Source organism: Hylaeus volcanicus, chromosome 6 (genome assembly GCF_026283585.1).
Source record: "Hylaeus volcanicus isolate JK05 chromosome 6, UHH_iyHylVolc1.0_haploid, whole genome shotgun sequence".
Classification (NCBI taxonomy): Eukaryota; Metazoa; Arthropoda; class Insecta; order Hymenoptera; family Colletidae; genus Hylaeus; species Hylaeus volcanicus.
Window position 1 is genome coordinate 20,188,956 of NC_071981.1, and position 17,721 is coordinate 20,206,676.

Sequence of the window (17,721 nt, forward strand, 5' to 3'; positions counted from 1 at the left end):
GGTAGAAGCCCGAGAAATCGCGAGGACCGAAATCGTCGCAGTTGGCCGTTAATTAGAAATTGGGTCGCTCGACGGATCAATTATCGATTCAGGTCCACTTCAGGGAAACTCCCACACTATTTGGGCGCCGTTAATTGTAGGACAACACAATGGAGTCACCTGGCTAACGATCGTTTTGCCAATTAACGGCCGGTGCTTATTGTAAATCTATATTGATGGTCCACGGTGCTTATCACAGCTCTGAACCACCGATGTCCGACATTCCTATCGAGATGAATGCTCGAAGACGAACTATCGAGTACCGCCTAGGTTTCCCTCGTAATTTATTTAATTAAATATTCGTTGTAACCTTTAAGCGCATCAATGTACTTTATAAGGACAATAAAGTCTAAAACATACTCGTAGATCTCTCGCGGTACACGTTAAACGAAGATGATAAATGAATGCACCTCGAGATTCGCCCCATGAGTTTCCATCGCGCTTTCGCGGGACCTTCCACAAGGATCCGCTTCATCGTCCCACTTTTCGTATCGCGTCGGGCACGCTTTAAATCCTTTCAGCAAATATAAAATCTGTGTCCGGCTGTTCGCGAGTTAATCAGATTATAACAAAGTTCACGCTTGCAGCGCGATGACGTGCATTTACCGTTCGCGTGATCCTAGTTATTCCGAGGAGAAAATTCTTTTGCAAAGGCGGAGGATAATTATCTAGGCGAAAACGGAATGTGTCACGAAGAGGTGAAAAGAATCTCGATAGTCTGTTATTCGGTAGAATATTATAACCTTCAATTCTGATAGTATTATATGAGCCGTTCGTTACACGAATCGAATTAACTCCATGAAAGAAAAAGTTGAAAAATGCGATGAAATATAAAAGTTATGGCTGTACCAAGTGCTTTGAGACTTAAATTTGTGATTTTTCGAAAAGTGGAGTCAACACAGGTCAACCCAATGCATCCTAATTCACTAGGTTCGATCGACCTTCGTCGTTCCTCTAGAAAAACTCGAAGGGAATGGGTCATCGAGTAGAGATGCATCGGGAAGGAAAGATGGAGTTTCTTCGTGATTCGAGGTACTTTTCAGGATCGTGAGCGCGATACAAAACGCAGGTGCACGCCGCGGTTCTATTCCCAGCGGTCGACCAGGTGGAAAACAGGCGACGTGACGTAACGAGAAGATCAATAACTCAAGCGTTTTATTCGAAAGTTTATTGAACTTTCCTTGATGCCGGCTTGGTTGTTTCGTGACTCGGTTCGCGTTAACGATTCGTCTTTACGACATCGGCGACCAACGCGTCGGATTTCTTTCGTATCTTCCCAACCTTCCGCTGGTCTGCCCACGCCGCGATAAACCTCTTTACGGCTGAACTCGAGGGGACAGTTCTAAGTAATCTAATCTTCCTCTCTGGCGGATAGCGACGACTCAGACCGCAGCTCGCGATTCCCCGTCGAGACGAGGAGCCGCGCAAAAAGCTAAATCCTGAAGCATTTGCGGATTAATTTTGAAACAAAGCCCCTTCCACGAGGTCATCTTGCGGCGAGGGTAGTTTCAATATCGTGCGGTGTAATTGGAAATGTGGCGTAAGGGGAAATTTAATCACGGCGCGAGTTTATGAGAATTTAGATTAAAATAAGTCACCGACCAAGTTGAAGTCGAGCGTGCAGGGCGAGTGAGTCACGAGCGAGCATGATTGACAATAGCAGGGAACTTGTTAAATTGATTAATAGCATTTAATTGAATAAATTGTGCGAGCACCGCTGCCTTGGGTATACGTCGGTATATACAATTTTATTCTAGACCCTGAAAGAATCAAGGATTCTTTAATCATGCAAAAAACGTTATTCGAGCTCCGTTTATAGACGTGTTTAATCAAAAAATGAAGCCTCGAATCATACTTGGACAAATATGCAGAGACCTGACACCTTGAAATACTCCTCCAAGGTGGCTGGGTACAAAGTTGAAATGAGTTTCTCGCTAGACGGCAGATAGCAGAAATATACAGAAAGTTTTATCGGTTTTTGTATTGAGAGAGATGGGCGCCGTACGTCTTCACGAAGTGTGTATTACGTCCTCATAGTTTCTTTTCGAGTGAAACTTTTATCACCATTACTGGACGTTATCGATGCCGCGGCCCATGCACAGCCGGAGGAACGGGTTTGAATTCTGTTTTAAAATAGGACGACGCTGACCTGCTTCGGCGCGAGATTCTACCATTTTTGTTTGCCAATTTCCACGAATCTGTGACGTTTGATTGACACGTGTGCGAATGCTTGAAACAGACGTGCCATACGGAACGTGTAACAACATCGGCCTGCAAATGTATTCCTGTTTACAATGAATGAACCATTTTCTCACATAAAACCGAAGTGCAAGAGCAACTATGTATATCGTATATATCGAGATCTATGAGCTAATATTAACAAAGTTCCAAAATTACCAAAGCCCCTTTAGAAGCTGCACCATTCGGTGATATTACACCCAAACACGAGACAAAGTACTCGAAACGAATACACACACGCTCGCATCACAAACCAATGACCGTAGGTTGAACACACGCGAACCCACCCGCATAGCAGTCAGGATGCCGGATCCATAGTTCACGACCGTAAGTCGCGTTGCATGCGGTTTGTCTAAAAAGCAGGTCTCCGAAACCGTTAAATCGTCTCGAAAACAGCGAGATTTCGGGCCGAATGACCGGTTCGCGGTGTTTGTCAGCTAAGTTTTCGGCGCGGGCCAACGTGAATTCAATTATTACGAGCCAGCGAGTCACGCGAATGCATATGCAACCGGGAATGCATGCACCGAATTGTGGCAGTACGTCGACTAAATTCGGTCTTAATGCATCGCGTGCCCTATCTGGCCGCGTATCTCTCGATTGTGGGTCAATGACCTGCCCCGATGAAAAGTTTCCACCGGTTACGCGATAACGTTCGGAGTTTACCTGCGATTCCACTGATTGCGAGGATCTTCCATCCCTGCAACGCGCACGAGCGCGCAGTGTGATTTTACGAGGGAGTTATCACGATGCGATGGTATGTCTGAGATAGTTTGTTTAAGAGGCTTATTCCCATTCCGAGGCGTCGTTTTTGGCCGATTTTTCAGATGAAAAGATACTGGATGATTGTGCGTTTAGGACCTGATAATGTTTCAGCAACGTCTTCCGATACCTGCGTTCTTTTCTTAACAAATTGCTCGTATCTCGGTTCCGTTGCAAAAGTAAAAAGCAAGAAGACCGTTATCGCGATGTTAACGATGGCAAAGAGAAAAGAGCAACCGAGTCCCATCGAAAGTTGGGAATTTGTTGTTCTGGGCAGCAGTGTAATGGTTACGGAAAAATTTATTCGAAGTATGTGGAAAACAGCGAACAAATTTCTCGTCGCGTCTGAATTTTTCAGGACGCCTGGAAAATACTGCAGCTGCGTTAATGGAACGAACCAGCCACGCCAAATAGCGAAACACCGCGAGGTGGTTCACCCGTTACGTATTGCTAGGGCTGACCCTATAATTTAAACAGCACGAGTTCAAAGTTCAGAGATCAGTTCCTAACTCGTGTTACAAATTACAAATAAACGAAAAATTGTGCCTTTCCGTTCAAGTTTCAAACTGATTTCAACGGGGCAACGGATTCTCGGAGATCTTGATGTCGAACCAATGCGGGGCACCCCGAGGTAGCGCGTTATTTTCTTCCACGTAAAAGCGAACCTGCATAGCGGCGTTGGTTCGCGTGTGAAAACCGCATGCAGCGCGAAACTATCAGACCCGTACAACACGTGGCGAACGAAACTCGGGCGTCTTCTTCGACCGCGGAATTTTGCAATGAAATGAGGCGGGAGTCGATTGTTGGCGGTTGGCCAGTTATCGGATCCCTATTACACGCCGCCCATTAATATCGCAAACGTAGACATACGTTCGTGCGCTGAAAATTTAACGCCATGAGTTCTCGGAATGTCGGCCGCGGAATAAATTTCGTTACATTATTTAATGACCATAAATCGCTCCTTCTTCTCGTGCCACTTCTCGAGCGAGTACTTTTGCGCAACGACTTTGCATTTACTTTGCCACACCTGGCGTCCACGTTGCCCGACAGGATATCTCTACGCGATCGGATATAGCAGAAGTTACCAGCACTGTTCCAGACATTTGCTGGACTAGGATTGGTAAATTCTAAAGAGTTGGATCATGTCATTTTTAATTTTATGGAACCAAAATTCCTCGTAGGAATTTTCACGATTATTAGTCTGGCAGTCGACGTATTGGCGTTTCAACGTCCATCGGATCACCAGGCTACGAGTAAAAAACGCTATCACTCGATAATAGACCACAAAGGAAAACTTTAAACTGTTTAATGCCAGCTCATCGCAGCCCATCGCATCGCGTGTCCCTTTGATACGTATTTCGAATAACTAGATCACAATCTAGCTTCGCCATCATACGCGACGGAGGATAAGTACACCCTTATCTTTCAAAGCGTAACCAGCGTTAATACGTGTCATCGGCGTGTATACTTTGAGCACCGGTCGTCATGACGACGAATGGAGCGCGCCATGAACAACCGACGGCGGAGGCGAACGTGTAAACGTCTGCCCCGGTCGTTACAGCACTGCGACACAACTTCCAGGTCTCTGACATTCGAGCAAGCGACGCTTCCCTCTGTACGAAACCTGACATCCGGGTCGCGACGATGCTCTGTGTCCTGAAAAAGTTTCCGTTGCAAGACAAATTTCCAGGCACTCGCGCGGCCGCCCGTTGTCACGAAACCGGTGCCGCACGCGCAACCGAGCCTCGCAAACGAGGTCGCTTAGAAGTTTCAGGGAAGTTCCGCGAACGACACGCCGGAGTATCGTATTTCGCAATATCGACGAAGCCAGTCGCGGATTTAATGGGACTCCGTCCCTCGATGGGCGTGATTTTTTAAAAGAGAGAACGCCAGCGCGCGCGCGGAACCAGGGTAGTCAAATTTACAGTAGCGGAAGAACTGAAAACGGTAGCCTGAATCTTTGCATTCCAAAGCAAGTAGTTACTTCGTAAGAATGATTTTTGATTATCCATAAATTCCGACCGTGGAAGTTGAATCTTCGAGCGGAGTTTGGATTCTCCATCCAAGACCCTTTAGCAGTTAGTTGGGAATACAAATTCACCAATGACGAAGTTAGAGCTTTCTCTTAATTTATGCAACGCTTACGAGCCTGATGTATTCGTCCTGCATGCAGACGCTGCGGACGTTACACAAGAATCCCTTAGTTTCAAGGAAATTGGTCCATAAATTAAGTCCCTTTGGCCGTAGCGTGTAGGCTTACTATATATCAATTGCCATTAAAAGCGGAACACCTGAATTGTTCCCCGGAGAGAATCTGACATTTTCCAGTCGCATGCAAGTTATACAAAAAATAATAACTTCTTAAAGAGTTTACGATTACATTAAACGAGGTAGTTTGTTCACCAAGATTTCCATGAAATTTCCTACGATTTTCCGTACGAGGTTTCCTTAGAAGTCCCTGTAAACCCCGTTTTCCTCATGTATCGCCTTTCCGAAGGAAGCGTTGCAGTCCATCGGGAAATCTTCTGATATCGAGATAACCCTGTCGCGTCGTATAGAATTATTTATGCTGTAATGTTTCACGGGGATGGATTTCTGCATGCACCTTACCATGAGCAAACAGGCTTCGCGTCTCTGCTTTCTACTCTGCTAGAAGCCCTCGTGCGTGAAGATTCGTGTTTCCTCGAATCGCATAAACATTCCTGAGCTTTCGTTGAATCGGTTCTGTTTTATACAGAGACCGCGCGACAGGGTGCACTTCCCTGACAGCCAATCAGTGTCTGGCTTTTCCCGAGTCCGCGTCTGTATTCACTTTGGTGGATGCGACGTGCAATTGCTCGTTCTCGCGAACGTTTTTTGGACGTTGGACAGAACAAACTAGACATACAATGTTTAAAATAGTAATTTGGGTAGCGTATGGTTGCAGAAATAACCTTTGCAAACGATACGTGCTTTTATGGGGACGTAAGAATGCGTGGAACTTGGAGTACTTTAATTAAATGTACTCCAATTACAGCGGTACATTCATCAGAAATTTCAACGAGTGTATTCAAACAATGCATAAGCGTGAGATTAGGTCTCGGGATATTATTACCATTTCCCGAGATTCACCTGGGATCGTCGACTATTGGCATCCGGAAAAATCAACGATTGCGAGAACGTCTTGGCGTTCGATTTCGTTTCCTCGAAAACCTCAAAGGATCGCCTACAATAATGGCCTCTATCGAACGAGGCACTCTAGTTTCTTTGCAATGATAAAAGAAGCGATTCCAGCGATTTTGCATAATACGTACAAGAAACGCGTGTCGCGAGGAAACGCAAGCCGTACATAGAATAGCATCAACTGGTTCTACATGCAATAATGGCCATGTACTTGTGTATCAGCAGAGATGGACAGAATTCCTATCCAGATAAAAATTTCCGATACCGAATACGAGGTCGAAAAGTTTTTATTCGTTACTGGTAGCGTAAAACTAGGTTTTAAATCGTGGAATTTCACACAACTCTCTAATCGAATAAACGTTTTTGAACGCGTACAAGTTATATTCCATGGATCATGGAATATCAACAATTGCTTGTTGTCGAACTATAGAGCATGTTAAACAACATGGAACTTCGAATGACGTTCCTTGGAAAATGCCTGGAAAATCAGTTGCTGGAATAAGAGCTGATGAAGTATACTATGTTATAGTGAAAAGTGTTAAATATAAAAATCGTTTTGATACGATCACCTGTTTTATACGTGTACGTAAATATGACTCGATTCCGGAAGCCGGATCACGCTGTCGAAGTCAGCGATAACGAAAATACCAGTGCAGGAAACATTGTACGAGTTTGAGTTCTCAGCGGTGAAACAGCTAATTGTCAAGCGTAATCCATAGTCCAAACATTCGACACGTTCGTCGAGGTAACAAGTAGAAACAGAGAGTTCGAGGGTTCGGAGGCGAATGGTCGCGTCGTTCACCCCTTCGCCATGTGACCCGAATGGCGCCGACTGCGAGTACGACGTCCCTGAGCGTCGAATGAGACGCACGGCGTCGCTCGAATTGCACCGAAGCCGGCCGACGAAGCACGAGGGCGTCGCGAAGGTAACCACGTTTTCTACCCTCGTTTTCAGTCTGTCGTGGTGTGTCCTGTCGGCCGGCTGACGCGCGCTACCACGCGTGCCAGCCCTTTCGCTTCTCCCTCGTTGTTCGCCACTTGTGTTTTCTATCGTGGGATTACTCGTTCGTCGTCGTTCGTCGCGTATACCGTGCGACGAGGGAGGCGGTGGCCGACTCGATGGAGATACCGGGCCAAGTGGAAAAACGTCGAGTGTTGTTGTGAGTTTCGTCCACGTACGCGTTGACGGGGGTGGTTCAAGCTTGCCGCGAAATCGAGAACCGATCGTGTTACGGATATTCGATCCCTTCGGTGCCCACGGAGACGGTGGACATGCAACAGAAACGTCGTTCGGTGGATGGATGAACGTGACTCCGAAAGTACTCTCGACTCGATGCAGAGGGACGCTGAGGTAAGTGAGAGTTCAATGTACGCAGTCGGAGCCGTTGGCACGCGAGACTTCGGCAACCCCCGGAAAAATACCGTCTGATGGAGCTCGACGAGTATTCCGTTTCAAGTAATGCGTTTCGTGCCCCCTTCGTGCCACTCTTTTAACCCCCTCCGCGATAGCGGTCGCGTTTCGACCCTCGATCCCTCGAATCGCGTGGTCGCCGGCTCCCGATGTGCCATAGTTACAGTACTCCCACCCTTAACTCTTCGAGGTTGTGGCGGTTAAACGCTTCTTACGCGGCGGTGAAATATATTTTAAGTTTATAGTTTTTGATTTCTAAATAATACGGCTTTGCGAGCTATTTTTGGATTTGTCATGTGGTATAGAAGGGTAATTTCGTTTAAAAGTTTCTTATCGCCAGTGACATTTGCACGATATACCTAACTATATCGTAAAATGGTACCAGCTCATCATATTTCTCAATATCTTTTCTATAGTTCGCGTGTTTACCATAGAAATTATCATGTAAAACTTTGATATTTGTAAATCTTTCGTTACGATTGACTCCGATTTATTTGTGCTCCAAATTTTCTACCACGTGCTAGCCATGTTCTTGTGCTATTCAACTTAATCGTACGTTAGTTAACAAAAGTAAAGAAACTATTTCTTGCTATGCGGTGGATTCATTGATAAATTTCTGCGTGAGTCGCCTACCACCTGTTCAAGGTTACAAGACAACGCCTAAATTCGATTTGTTCTCTAGTTCAATTCGACGTCACATTACGTTCCACGTGCTCTACTTCCTGACGTTGTATTTTTACATTATAGATTGCAGCTCCTTGCTTATAAATAGGTGTATGTAAATTACAGAAAATCCATATATTCGTATCAATAATCGTTGTTTGTATAAACGCTATTCACATGGCGAAACCTCGCAGAATAAAAGAGTGTAAATACATTGAAAAATAATAAAAGCTGGGAGAATCTAATCTGCTCGACAACGTGTTTCACATGTCCGATCTAGTCTCTTTAGAACACGTTGGCACACGTGCACGCTATTTCATAATGATCGATTGGAGTTGAATTGCTGTTTGTTACACTCGTCGTTTAAATACCGCTACACCGGGGCGCATATAACGGTTGCACGGAAATGAAAATTTCACGATGCATATCCTTTCTTTGTTTGTTCGTCACATGATACGCCCGGTTTAGTAAGTATTTTCGCGAGGGGAATTACCGAACCGTGCCCTTTGACACTTTCGCGTTCCACTTGTAACATTTTCCGTTTAATTTCGCACAGGACAATAAGAGACAATTAGTGGAAATGAAATACCGTATCTGCTACGGTAATCTGTTTCATAGAAAGTATAGGGCGAGATAAAATTGTTACGCGAATCGATACGTTCCGACGAACTGAGGAATTATACGGTGTGCTGGGTGAAAATTATTCAACGGAGGGGAATTATTCAGAATTTTCGATGAGTTTTGTAGATCGAACGGTAAACGAAAATATTTTATTCCGTTGTCATTAATATTGGCTCGGATTGATTTATTACTTTTTCAACGGGAGCCACGTATTTCGTTATAATGAATGTCACGCGAGAGGCTTAAAATGTTCGAAAATTTGTCGATACGGTGATAACAGAGCTAATATTTTCACGGTACTATTAATCGCCGCTAAAAGAAGGCTATCAATTTGCGTATAATGAATGGAAATAGTTCGTACGTACATTCAAATTGTCTCAATTACTCTAACAGTTATTGTCCGAGTGATTTCCAATTACGCTGCTCGTTAACGATAACAAATTTACCAATTCAAACGGAACTGAAGCTTAATCGTTATACGTTGTTTGTACGTAAATCATAGTTTCAGTCCGTATTATTCACCCTCGAGATCATCTTCTCTGTACAATTATGACTCGAAAAACAGAAATTAATCGTTGGATCGTCGGGTGTTTCTTGTCTTGGGAGTCAATTAAGGCACGCTGAGTTGCAGCGATTTATCGCTGTTGATTTTAGGGTTAACGTATTCAAAGTGTTGTTGGAAAAAGGGGATGAAATTTATTAACGGGAGCCACGAATAGATAAGGTCTGCGTTAGGTATGCAACGGGACTTGGTGTGTCTTTCTTCGGAACGCAAGCGGTGAAAAGAGTGCAAATAGGCCTGGAAGCACGTAATTTATCTCGTCGCGTTCGCGCGACGATAAGGAGAAAGAGAAGAGTGAGAAACCGCGACAAAATAAGGGATTAGTCAGCGCTTCGTTTAACGGGGTAAATAGAGCGTCGGAATTTCGCTGCTGAAACTTTTTGCCCTATCCAATTTTCTGCGAAGCGGGGGCCCTTGATAATTGTCTGCCATTGTTCCTCGGAAACGGAAACGTTCATGGATACCCCGCGAAGGGCTTGCTTTGCAAAGGGCTACCGTTAATTAAAAGTCAGACATGATGTAACGGAATAAAATTTATTCCTAGATTAAACGTAATTACTGTTTCTTTGCTCTCGCAATGATCCATAACGTTAATACGGTGAAACGTTTTAGTTCGTTATTTTTCGCGAGCAAGCAAATTTTTGGTATCTACATTCGGATCATCGTGAAGACACGCGAGGATTATCTAAAATTAAATAGAATAATGATTAAGAACGTAATTTATAACCTGTATAGATAAACGTCAGCTTTTAAATAGAACGAAATTTTGTACTGGACGAGTTAAGCTTTAATTGCTCATACCCAGGTAACGAAGCATCAGATTACAGAATGGTAAACGAGTATTCGATTCTTTTTATCGCGGGGAATTTTTTTACCTGCCCCACTTGAATGTTCAGCAGTTGGAATGTACTGCCGTTAAACGGATACGAACAGAATGATGTAAAACGGTATTAAGGGCGAATTACGATAAGACAGCACTGATAGATTAGTCGGTTTGGAATCGGTTCGGCGTTGAGCGATGGAAAAGGGTGCCGCATAATGAAACGCGAAGCGTAACTTTCACGCGACGTATCGGAGGGTGGAGTAGATTTATTGATAAGTAAAACGAATGAACTTTTTATTCGTCGGATCACGGGCCCTCGATGGAAGACGCGATAGCGACAAAGCAAATGGAATATATTTTTCAGAGGAACGATTCCGAGGAAGAAACAGTGGGCGCCTCGAGTGAATTTATCGTCGAAACGATAGCTATCTGTGGTTGAGGGTGGGGGAGAGGAGCGAATTGTCAAATTTCGAAACGAGGAGCGAATCGTTGAACTTTTGATCGCAACAGGGAGACAAGGACCGTGCGATAATCTCGAGTTGAGGAATAATTGGGGAGATTCGAGAGTAAAACGAACTTCGAGCGACTTTAACTCTTGCAAAATGGAAATTAGCTTCGCCTTCGTGGAAAATTCGAAACCTCAAGTTGGAAAGAAATTTTTTAAGTAAAAGTGTTTTCCAAGGGGTCTGGCGAAACAGACTTAATTAAGCGCAACGATAGCATCCGCCTCGTGAATGGTTAACGAAGTTGTTTCATCGAGAAATTTTCACATTCCTATTTGTTCGAGCGAAGAACCTTCGACCCTTTGTTGCTCGCCTCGTTCATTCTGCTTCCCTTTAAGTCGTTTCATTTTCTCCTTGCAAGTATCGTCTAAGCACGGATCAAACTTCTATGGCTTCTTTGTAGTTTTTTGCCGTGTTTTCTGTTCGTTGTGCAATGAGAAACGGGAAGAAACTTGTACAGAGAAGATGTCTTGCAATATATAGTATATCTAGGTGAACATTTTGAATAGGAGGCGGGAAATGAACTGGTTGACAATTTTTCTCTGTTTCGATTTCGAGATCATTCATTTTGAAAATTCATCAGGCACACGTGCAATTGAGGTACGACTTGGCTGACGTATCCGTTCATTATTCATTCTTCTGTTGGAGTTTGTAAAATATTGATCAGAGTTAACCGTAATCCGGAACAAAGGAACGTTTCAAACATATTTGCAACAATTTTTCGTTTCGTTTTTTTTCCAGCAGCTAGTAATACTTTGTGCGAGTCACCCTGTAAATTTATAGGTTTCACCGCGACGAGGCTCGTATCGAAACAATGAATGCACGAGCGCTCTGGATAAGAAACTTTTCAATTTGAAATTTAAATATTCCATTTAAGAGAAACGAAATACCGTACGTGTATCGCTTTGGTAGAGCTCGGCAACGTTTTCCGTTGGTTTCTGCTCGCTCTATTTTCTCAACGAAGTGTCATCGTTGTTCATCAATCTTCCGCGAGATTATTTTTTTTACGGCGGTACATTGCCAGGTTTCAAAATTGAGTCGAAGCGTTCTATAAACACACTTCCCTGTTTTTATGTTTCTGGAGCGATCACGAGCGAAACGATGATGATGTTAGCGCGTGCTCTTCGTCCGCTGATGGCTGTGTTTACTTTTGGAAAAGAAACGAAAACACATTGTAACTGGTGCCGCGATAGTCGCAATCTGGTAGCAGTATGCCATGCCTCGCGCTATATTCCCAGCCGTTGAAATAAAACGGTAATGAAAGGATGAAAGGATGAGAGTTCATTGATCGTTTTGCTCGCGATCAGAATATTGCGTAAACTTTATTAAATGTAATAATTCTGGTGTGCTTTGAACAACACATTTCGTAGCAAGTAAAATATATTTCTATTAGAATGATGAACGACATGTGTAATTTTAATTTTAAACAAGAACAAAGATTAAATTCTGAATTATGATATTCAGAAATATTTGAAAAATTCTACCTGAAAATTTATGGTTTTACAAACTGGTGGAGCAAAGACGTATAGCGTGTTCATGCCCCCTACCTCGTGTATTTAGGAAACGATGTAACAATTTGTCATCCGTAACGATCTTGAGAGGTTCACGCAGTGTTTTTCATGCAACGCATGGACGTGAATTTATTGGTTTCGAATCCGATGATGGATGACGAGCTCGCGTGTAGAGACTGTGATCTGCCCCTATCCTGCGATTCTTACGCGAAAACGATTCGGTGGAGCGTTAACGAAGACAAAATTGTTCCGCAAATCATGCTCGCGTTTAAGTTAAACCGTCGCCTCCCACGCTCCGGTACCCAGGATGTCACGCAACGAACAGTGCCACCGAGCGAAGTGACTTTGTGGTAAATAATAAATTGAAACCACGGAATTATATATTTTTTTTAAATAAATCAAAAACAGGAAAATATTTTTGTTTGTCATGCTCTGTTTGTGAGAATTCAACTCAATGTTCTTCTTTACTTTTATAATCCAAATAATAAGAAATGTTCCATGTTCGATTCAATTAAACAGAATTTCCTCGCATATATAAAACATTTCGTTAAAATTTTAATTCTTCGCCAGTAAAAATAATAACGGATGAAACGATGTTTAACTTGCACTCGCTATCGGAAATTCTTAACCGAGTAAGAAATTTGTCGCATCTCCAGGCCGAGGAGGACGGAAAAAACGCGACGACCCGATAATAAAGAGTAATGCAATCAGGCGCGCGCGTGTATGCATTTAAATTGAGTCGTGGCGAATTTATGAACGTCGAGCCGCGCTTTGAGTGCAACAATTTCAGGATGATCCCACGAGAGACGTGTAAACGCATCAACGCGGACAAAGCTGACAGAAGCGGAGCCAGCTAGGCTCAGTGTATACCACCGTCTACACCGACTGCACATTTTGCATGTATCCCGCATCTTCGCGAAAATTCTGTGTACAAGTGCATACATTCTGCACATTTGCATAGTTGGATAAAAAATATGCTTCATCATAAATATTCCCAGTGTGCTTATGGTTCACTCCGTGGATCAAAGGAAGGTCGCACGTTCGAAGATTTACGTCGTAGACGGTGCACTTTGCGGCTTCAAAGGGCCAACTATCGCCCGGTGCCACCTTCACTCCCTCGTACGCAATTTTTTCAAGTCCTGTGCGAAACAACAGAAACAATCCAGACGTCGGGGAACGGCGTTGCATTTCTCGAGGATAAGACGAGAGGCACTTTGAACTTTCTTCCGGGCGTCGCGACGCTCCTCTCTTTTTCTCTCTCTCTCGCCCCGTTGCCTTCCGTCGAAAGCCCTCGGCGATACCCAGACCTTCTGCGTCTAGTGAAAAAATGTAGCTTCTGGTGCAGCGTGCGAGATAAAAATAAATCGTGTCCCTTTCGCTCGTTCGAGTTCTCCGACTCTGATCTGCTTTGGATCCTTCGTCCATCTTAGGCCCCGCTAGCGGCAGAATAAATTGGGAAGACTTGGGACATTCGATAGGCAATAGATTGAAATTTGTTGATATTTCGATGAAAATTACTATCTGTCAAAAATAACTGTATTGGAAATGGGATATAATGAATTATATATTAATGAAGGTTGAATTATGGTAAATATTCCAGCAAACTGCTGGTAACGTGCCCATGGAATTCCTTTGGATATGAATGTCAAAGATGATTATTTTTAACGTGTCTATAAAAACAAGTATTTTTAACCTGCCTATAAAAACAATTATGTTTAGAGGCTCTCGTTCCTAGATTCTCTACACTTAACCACTGGCGAAATTCAATCTGCCCCGCAGGAATAAGCAGACTCACAAGAATATTGCTCTCTTTCGCTTCTTCCATTATTTTCGCGATAAGAACCATGGATCGAAAGTAGATTCCCCAAATGGATGACACGACTCTGAGATTTTTCGATGTTCCGTCTGAACCCGAAAATCGGCGGTGAAATCGAAGCCACTGCGACATCGATTTACGAAACTATCTCCTTCGGTTAGGGTCAGTCTCGGCAGAGATAAAGTGCCATTCGGGAATCCGACTCTATTCTTCTTCGAACGAAAAGAGGATCTTCGTGTTTCGTTGTCACGAGGATTGAGAGAACTTGGCCCGTTTTAGGCTGGTGCTTATGGGCCATTCGATTGTCTTTTAAAATTTGAATGTGTTCTTTTACTCTCTATTTTTGTCTATATACTTCGCAGTCGATTCCAAGCCTTCGTCGACTCGGAAATCGTCTCCGCTGGATCTTAATGCAACTCTAACGAGGCCGCCAAGAGAAGAGTTATTCCTGCTACACAAAGCATCGCGGTTGGTGCAGATATTAGATCAAGAGACAGTTAAGGGGAGGATCAAAATCGCTGGTGCGCGAACCTTGTTCTAACTTCTCATTATTTTCGCAAAATGCAGTTTACTGTTACTCGGGATTTTCGCGGATATTAAGTTCTAAATTTAAAAAGCCTGAACTCGAGGGACCTACAGACGAAATGAAACGGAAAATCTGTAAACGAAGATTGATTTTACTGTAAAGGGAACTCTCTGAGAATATTCGAAATTAAATCTTCGATGGAGCTCTCTCGGATTTGTCGCGGTTTTCCCAAATTTGTTAGTTAAGAGATCAGTTATCTGCGATCTTTAATTCTCGCTGAAATCCATTAGAACGTAACATGCAAACGAAGCCGGCACGCAGAGAGAACGAGAGATAATTCAATTCGTTTCGGTACCAGTATAGAGACGTCACTTGAAATTTAAAATATGGAAATATCCGCTACAATTTAGAGCCTATCTCAATGGCAATTGAATTAATTAGGCTTCTAGTACAGAAAACTCGTACGATTTAGCGCTGTATGTATATTGACGTACGTATACATATAACAGGGAAGTATGTATTTAGAAGCCCTAGGCAGACATCTTTTTCCAGAATTTCCTTTGTACTACGACTCGATGTTCTTTGACGTATATTACTTCGTGCACAGTTCCACGGAAACAAATAAACACCGAGAGGAGCGTAATGAATTCCTCGTTTATACCGGAAGGAATTGAGGGAAGCTTAGCGCAATAGCGAACGACGTTTGCCGCAAAGAACTTAATTTAATAGGTTTCTAAGGTCATGGAATAAACGTGCAAACGAGTCGTACAAGAATACTAGGTTGCTTGAATTATGCATAAAACCTCGCAGCTTACCCGTTTCGGTTCCACGATTGTGTATTATATTCGCGGCTAGTGAATAACTGCTCGATATCGCAAATTGGAGCCAAAGTGCGCGCCGTTAATGAAGTTTCGACGCGTTTGAAAATTTGGAGCAATTAGTCGACAGACAGAGGACTCGGAATCCACATTGTAACCTATATTCGAAGGTCTTTTTAATACCGTGCGCTACGTTCGGGTGGTTGTTGTTTTATACCAATGGAAATCGCGAAGGGTTAACACAATACGCAGCGCTGCCGTCGAAGCGGACTGGAAACCGCAAACTCGTTCTTTACGATAAAAGGAATATCTCGCGGTTCGCAATGTTCGTTTACCGTTTCCGTCGCGTAAATCATTCCTCGGCAACGATCGTTACAGTGGCCAGGCTGTAGTGAAACCTATTAATTTGCAAATTAGGTACAAAATGAATTATTGATCGAGATTACGTTGCTACGTTGAAGGCGATGCGTGCCACTCGTAACTCGATAATCAGATTCAGACGCGGGTTACGATGAGTCCCGAGATTTACTATGGAAATTTTCTGTAGGGGAATGCGGGTTAATTGATGCTGGATGAAAAGATAAATGGATAGAGCTTTCAACATTGAACTCTGAGGACTATTTGTTGACGCGGCTAGAGGACTCGAAGAGTAGTTCTAGATTCTTTCGAATCTTTTGAAGCTTCTAGCGATAGAAACATTGGGCTCTGGTGGTCGATGAAAGTAATAAAAGTAAAAGGGTTGGCGGGGGATTAATCGTTTCAATGGCTGCTCGATGAAAAGTAGGGTTTTTCAAATGTCTTGTCACTCGATTTACGTAGAAAAGGGGAACACGTGTTTTTGAAGTTGACTTCAATATTGGAAATTTAATTGGAACGAACCTTTGAGGAACATGACAAATTCTTTCGTTCGATGAAACGCACGGAAAGACATTATCGAAAAATTGTAAATGAACCTACATATTTAATCCACCGTGCTTATCGCATGGAAATTTACTGGATCAGTCCGTTTTGTTTGAGATGTATTGTGTAACGATTCCGCTGCATATTAATTTTGATATGCGAGTAATTGAATGCCTGTTATTCATACTAACAATAACAGATCCATGGGGATTCATTATAACGAAACTGGAGACTGATATATATATCGTTTTTATTCGTATAGCAATCAGCACCGCGCACATGCTCGAATTTAATGAGATCGTGTTCGAAGTGAGAATTCTAACGATACGTTTAAAAAGCCGTTAAAATATAAATTGGTTTCCTACAGGGGATACAATTTTATTTGAATTCGTAGAAAGAAAATCTGCACTTCGCAGTACTCGTAATTTCAATGGCACTAAAACTCACGCGAAGCTCAATCGCGAATAACGAATCACGCTAAACAGGATAAGATCGGAACTCTCCGAAATGACTCACAATATTTTCACGGTCAGCCATCATAATTAGTTAATGTCAGAAATAATCAAGGACGATCTCATCGACTAATTCCTACTGACGTTGCATCAATTCTCTATCCCTTTAAAAGTTGTTCTACTGCTTTTATGTTCTTTTTAAAGGTTGTTCTATTACGCTCACACGCCTCCGTAAAACTTGCACCTCTATTACATTCCGCTTAACTTACTCCTACTCGTATTATCCGATATCCGATCATCAATCATTACAAGTGTCTCCGACGAGGGGAGACTTGCTTCGCATAATCGAAGTCTGGCACGTGACGGTTTTCTACTGCGCGTGGCGTCGAGCGGAAAACACCACTTTCGGTGAAAGGCGGGCCCGGTGTTTCAAGGCGTAGCCGCGCAAATATGCGTGAACGCGTAATCGAGAGAAAGGCCGTTCCGGAACGGAGGATCGTTAAACCATTAGAGGGTAATTTCAGGGTGCGTCGATTATATCCCGTCCTATTAATGCTCTAAATACCTCCTGGTTTTATGAGGTTTAACCTCTGTCGTTTATTTCGGAGCCAGTGTTTGGCACGCGAACGCACCGTTATCGGTGATAACGATAGTAAACCCTTAATCGGTGGGTTTTCTGGTATCCTTATTCAAATTTACGTTCGCAGGTGACGATACCGTGATAATATCATTTCTCGGTCCTAGTGGACAACGTAAACGATAACGCCCGTCGATGCGTCACTTTACCCCTTTACTTTCATCATTATTAGCCCATTTACATTCGTCGCGCAAGTTCGTTACACTCGTCGGACATAAAGTTTAACGCACCTAATCCAATCGAATGTAATTCTCGCCTGAATGTCTGGGACGCGAGTAAC

General features: G+C 43.2%; 1 protein-coding gene across 1 annotated transcript in view; it reads left to right on the top strand.

Moving 5' to 3' along the window:
* Positions 1-7,167: 7,167 nt before the first annotated feature.
* The window catches only part of LOC128878316 (small conductance calcium-activated potassium channel protein), a 183,824-nt gene continuing 173,270 nt past the window's right edge, over positions 7,168-17,721 (top strand). Inside the window, exon 1 of the mRNA XM_054126427.1 lies at positions 7,168-7,549. The gene's annotated coding sequence lies outside the window, so the exon portion shown is untranslated. The remainder of the gene's footprint in view (positions 7,550-17,721) is intronic.